This window comes from Rhinolophus sinicus, chromosome 18 (assembly GCF_057876585.1).
Source record: "Rhinolophus sinicus isolate RSI-liver-muscle chromosome 18, RSI-T2T, whole genome shotgun sequence".
Lineage (NCBI taxonomy): Eukaryota > Metazoa > Chordata > Mammalia > Chiroptera > Rhinolophidae > Rhinolophus > Rhinolophus sinicus.
In genome coordinates this window covers 46,561,130-46,567,442 of record NC_142518.1, presented here as the reverse complement: position 1 = coordinate 46,567,442, position 6,313 = coordinate 46,561,130, and the positions used below count along the sequence as shown (strand labels likewise).

General features: G+C 40.6%; 1 pseudogene; it reads right to left on the bottom strand.

The window, feature by feature from the left end:
* Positions 1-917: 917 nt before the first annotated feature.
* On the bottom strand, positions 918-4,190 carry LOC109435609 (pleckstrin homology domain-containing family A member 5-like; annotated as a pseudogene).
* Positions 4,191-6,313: the final 2,123 nt, after the last annotated feature.

The window sequence follows — 6,313 nt, the reverse complement described above, 5'->3', positions numbered from 1 at the left end:
ATATCTATTTCCTTCACCAGGTTAGGGAACTTTTTTCATAATGACTTCTTCAAATAGGTTTTCTATTCTTTTTTTTCCTCTCTCTCTTCTCCTTCTGGTATTCCTATGATATGAATATTGGTATGCTTAATGTTGTCCAAGAGGCCTCTTAAACTATCCTCATCTTTTTGTATTCTTTTTTCTTTTTGCTGTTATGATCGAGTGTTTTCTGCTACCTTATCTTCTAAATCACTGATTTCATCTTCTGCTTCATCTAATCTACTCTTGATTCCCTGTAATATATTCTTCATTTCAGTTATTGTGTTCTTTACTGCTGTCTTTTTTATGTTTCCTATCCACAGGCAAAATAATCCCTTCGTAGTCACCAAAAACTGTTACCAAACTGAAGAGGTTTGGTTTCTCTCCACACATGAATGCCAATAGAGACAAGAACAGGAGTTTGCAGCAAAGAAAGTAGAGGTTTAGTCTAGTAAATGGCACCAAGCCCCAAAACACAAGTATGCTAGCACTCAAAGACCTGGCTCTTTGGTCGCATGTAAGTTACAGATTATATAGGTCAAAATCACAAGATGCAATGGGTTTGGGGTTCAGAATCGTGGAGGGAGCTGATTGGTTGGAGGTGAGGTAAGGGTAATGAATCATTTCTTCGGGTCTTGAGGACAGTTCTGAGGTCTTCTCCAGCATCTCTCTGTCTGGTCTCATGGGAAAGTAGCCAGGGTTTTTTCCACCTTAGGGCTCAGGAACTGAAACATAACTTAGGTCAAGATGTTATCTTTAGCCTACCAGAGGTCCAGACCATGTGACCCTTAGTCAGGTTGGAGCTACTGTCTGCTGCCTTAGGGGTTGCTGATAATCAGGGGAAAGGCTAGGTTGCTGAGGGGTATATATATATAGAGAGAGGCATATGCTTTCTAAAACTAGGATTTAAAGCTAAATTTAATCAAAGCTGTAAGGACCGTGGGTTTCAGAGGGACTAGTTCAACAGGAAAGTAGGAACTTTTAGCTGAAGTTTCTATTTCTGAAACAGGTTCTTGTTTTACTTCTCCATTAGATTCATCAACTTCTGCCACAGTTGTTCACTTTGGTTCACTCTTGTAGAGTCTATAATCTGGATCACAGTGAGTTCCATTTCTTGTATATCCTTGAACTTGATGAATCTTCTTTTCTTCAGGGAGATGGACTGGCCCCCTTCTATAACAGAACAAGTAGCTGCTATCACTGGGCAGAGGGGGTTTATGGGAGGCTGCTCTGTAAAGCCATGGACTAAGGAAGTGGAGGACAAGGTGTGACTACTTCCTCTTCCTCATTTTTATGCTTAACTGTTAAGGAAGGCTTTGATACTACCATACCATAGTGCCTCTTTGCTATTTGTGTTTACTTAGTCCTTCCATGACATCTGGAATTCTCCAAAGTTCTTTCTGAATCTGTTCACACTGAATTCTTGCTGATTCAGTCTGAACTTCACCAAGACGATCTAGCTGCTCTACCATCTGGTTCCTGGTAACAGTTACATGATATTCTAACATATCATATTCTCTCCATGCTCCTTCCAGTTCATCATTTGCTCGAAAGAGTTCTCGACATGTACCAAGCAGTCCACTTTGTAAGTCATCCCTCTGTAATACCACAGGCTGCTGCATTATCTACATTCATTTCTATCTCTTGGCTGGCTGACAGCAAAGCTTGCTCAAGCTTGTATTTCTCCTTGTGGAGTTGCTGAAGTTTCTCTTACAGGGCATGTACCACTTTATCTTGTTCACATAGGTGGCTTAATATGGCATCAATGCTTACTTCTTCAGGTCTGAATTTTTATAATGTTCTTCTGCATTCATCTTGTATTCCATTTTGCCCTGCAGACTCTGGGGACTAACTGTAAAGCTAGGCCAGCTGGCACTGACCTCCTGTCAGGCACATAGATATGCTTGGGGTGATGGATCGTCTTGTGCCTGTGGTTTATCATCACATCTCCTCTCTGAATTGGTAAAGACAGTTATAATCTGTAAGTTTACTGAGAGGAGTATCCCTGATAAGCAGCTACTGACCCATGGGAAGGTGATATGAGAATAGAGTACATTGTTTGGTTATAAATATTAACCGTGATTTTAGGACTGGTCAATATACTATGATGAGGGAGTGTGCTCTGCTTATTATAAAACTGATACTGCTGCCATTCATAGAGCTGCCACATTGTGGTATCTCTCATTAATCTTCATTTTTCTTCTTCTCGAGGTCCTACTGTTTTATCATGAATGGAAAGGGTTACACTGCAGATACTTTCATGCTTGGCCTTGCTGTTTCTTGGGAGTGTTCTACAACCTTCAGGATAGCGGGCCATAATCTGGGCTCTGTGGCTTGGCATATTTCCTGCCAATATTTGGTGAGAAATTACTCCCCTGGTTTCTTCCTCATGACCCCTCTCCTGTATTTTAATCCACTGTTCCAACTGTTGCATCGAATTGGTTCTCTGTATGACTTGATCAGCCTCTGTATGTAACAGCTCTGTATTTGGGTGATTTCCACCTCTAAGATCTGCCAGGCTAACATTGACTGTTTTGTTCTCTGAACTATTCACATTGACTGGCCTATATTGTCCAGTCTGAGCTGGGCGTGATGACCCACTCTTATATTCAGGTGGTGGAGAATTCAACTTTACACTATTAATTTTTTTAAATATCTATCTTGACTATCCTTCTTCAAGCCATGTTTTTCAGCTTCAAATGCTTTTTTTTTCTTCGTTTTTGCTTATTTCCTTGTTTTTCTGGTTATTTTGGACCTCTGGTTTAATTAGCAATCTATGGTTGGGAAAGTTATTGATTTATTTAGCTGGTTCATTTTCAGATGTAATCTTGCCCACTGTTTTCACAGGTTCTATCTGTACCAGGGCAACATCCAGCATGGCTTTCATCCACAACTCCATCTCCTTTCCTGTATCAGTACAGAAATAATAGGTCCGCATGTTTGGATGGGCTGCCTTAAAAGCATATTTGCGGGGCAGCCCGATGGGTCAGTTGGTTAGAGTATGAGCTCTTAGCAACAGGGTTTCCAGTTAAATTCCCACATGGGCCAGTGAGCTGCGCCTTCCACAACTAGATTGAAGACAACAAGCCACTGCTGAGCTGCCAGAGGAACGGCCGGATAGCTCAGTTGATTGGAGCATGAGCTCTTGGCAACAAGGTTGCCTGTTCAATTCCCGCATGGGATCGTGGGCTGTGCCCCCTGCAACTAAGATTGAGGACAGTGACTGGACTTGGAGCTGAGCTGCGCCCTCCACAACTGGATTGAAGGACAATGACTTGGAGTTGATGGATCCTGGAGGGGCACACTGTTCCCCAATATTCCCCAATGAAAAAATTTTTTTTAAATATTTGCAATTAATGTGATCCTCAGAGCTAAACATCGCTATTTGAAAACTAGGAAATAGTATGCTTCCCAAGATACCCTCTTTTATTTATTTATTTATTTATTATTTATTTATTTATTTTTAATTAGTTTCAGGTGCACAAGACAAAGCAAAACTTAGACGTTTATCATTTATATCCCTCACACTGTGTGAACCCCCCTCCCCCCATCTACTATCCCTCTGTACGTTCCCAAAACCTCTCACCTTCCCCTTATCCCCACCCCCCCACCCCTCTAGCAACCCTCTGTTTTTCCTCCATGTTTCCAAAACTGTCTCTGATTAGTTCGTTCACTTATTCTTTTCTTTAGATTCCGCATATAAGTGAGATCATATGGTATTTGTCTTTCTCTTTCTGACTTATTTCACTTAACATAATGTTCTCTAGGTCCATCCATGTTGTTGCAAATGGTAAGATTTCTTTCTTCTTTATGGCTGCGTAATACTCCATTGTATAAATATAGTGGTGAGCATAGCTGCCTTCCAAGATACCCTCTTATTTGTCATCTCTATAATAAAAGAGACAAAGGTCAGAAAGCATGAACCAGCGTTTCTTCCATAGCTTCATGCCAGTACTGTCCTGTTTTTAAAGCCAACCTCCTCTGGCCACAGGTGCATTGGGATTCCTTTTAACTGAATTTGATCTATTTCCAAACTTATGAACATTTTTTGAAGCCCATAAAGTTCTGCCTGCGGGGTTCATTGGATGCACTGCATAATCTGAACTCATGTTATAGTTAGAAGCTTCATTTATCATACTTATAGGTCGTTCCTTCTTTTCTTCAGATGTCATAGTTGGAACAATCTGTTCATTCACCACAAAAATAGAATTGTCCTGTTATGGCTGTCCTGTGACTGGATGTTTACAGGTCACTTTCCTTTCATTATGCTTTATATAGTATCTTGCACCTTCAAAAGTGTATGCTTCTTCCCAGTCAGTAGGCAAATCTGTGCTCTGCCACCAGTGGTATCTGGTGACCATGAACTCGCTGGTGACAGGGTGCAGTCAGGTGGTGCTCTTTGCCTCCCCGTTGATGAAGAAGAATCTGATGCTGCCGCCACCTTCTCCTACTGTCCTGTGGGAGAAGGGAGCAAAGGGACTGAAGGTAGGCTGAAGGGCGCCTCCCGGCCCGGTGTGCCCCCACACGCATGTGCGCCTACACGATCCTCCACAACCTCTGGGCAGCCAGCTAGATGTTCCACCATGTGCTCCAACAAAGATTTCAGTAACTCAAATCAGAATTGTTAAAATCAAGAGCCATGTATAAGTGGATAACGTTCTCCATATAAGAAATGTTGCTTTCAATTGTGGCGAAGTAACTATTTATTTGGGGAGATTTAGAAGCGAAATTCTGCCCCGAAACTGTCTCTCCTGGACTGCTCTCTGAAGTAGTCTGCACTTTTTGTTTTTTATAATACTTATCTGGGGAGAGATCTCTCAGTTCCTTAACCGGTTGGAAACACCAGCTTGGGTCTCAGACGCCACTCGTACTCAAACCAGCCAGTTTGAAAAAACACTAATTCTCCTGTATTTGGCAAATAAGGTTTGATCGCCAAGACCTTGTCTTTAGAGACGGAATTCAAAGAAGTTTTTTCACCAAGACAACAAAGCTAGTAAGTATAACCCCCTCCAAGTTTTCTGACATTTAATTAGCAGAATCAAGTTGTTTTAATAATAAACTAATGCACGAGAAGCAGACCCAGGGAGGGAAAGAAGGATTCTTTTGCCAGGTATCACATCACAGAAATGCCGTAATTAATCCCCCCCTTTTTTGCTTCTAAGTTCCAATTAACATTTGTCAAAATTTTCTGTTTTAAATAAAGTTACTGTGTTCTGTAAAAAATAAATACATAAAAATAGAAAAGACAATATGGACAATTAATGAAATTTGATATAGCGTTTCTTATAAAATAGAATTTAATAAATGTTCCAAGGCTGACAATTGTATTGCACTTATGTAGGAAAATTCCCTTAGTTTTAGGTGATACAAGCTGAAGTAAGTATTTAGAGGTGAAGGGTCATGTCTGCAGTGTACTCTCAAATATTCCAGAAAATATATATACAGAGTCAATTCTTATTATGTTCTATAAAATTTGCCATGAACACTGAACTAGTGAATATTGAACCCTTGTTCCCAGGGAAATATATGGATATCTCACATAGATTATAATTTTAAATCTTAAAAACAACTCATCCTGGTAGATTCTATATTCTTTCATTTTCTAAAAAAAAAGTTCGGAATGTTAAGTCACTTGCCTGAGGCCATTCCACTAACGTGCCAAAGTTGGGATTCAAATGCAGTCCAACTGGCCCCAAAGCCAGAGCTTCTTACACTACACTGCACTGCCCCATAATATTTCCAATCTCTGGTCATCTGTGTGTGAGAGCTGAAACCTCAGCTAGGAACCTGTACAACACCTGACAACATTTTAATAGCTCTGTGCATGTCTGCCAAAGATCGCGAAAGCTCCACAAATATTGATTTGGGTGTTACAAATAAATTTTAGTGAATAGGCAAATTTGCCAATATGGCATCTGCAAATAATGAGGATTGACTGCATGCATACACACACACACACACACACACACACACACACACAAATACATACTCCCACAGGTGTTTGTTGTGCTATTCTTTCAATTTTTTGATGAAATTTTTCAAAATACAAAGTTGAGGAAAAATAAAACAAAGATGCAGAGAGGAAGAAAAAAAAAAGAGTGGTCCTAGAGCCCACCTAACTTTGGTAGCCCAGGTAGCACCTACCCCATATAATTTCAGAAGCTCAGGGAAGCCTTCCTCCACTGCCACCCCAATATCTCTCTTTCTGCATGCTCATTGATAGCATGTGCTTTAATAGAAACCACAGCCAGTTTTTGATCCTACAGTGAAGGATAAGGCTTAGAATGCAGACCCC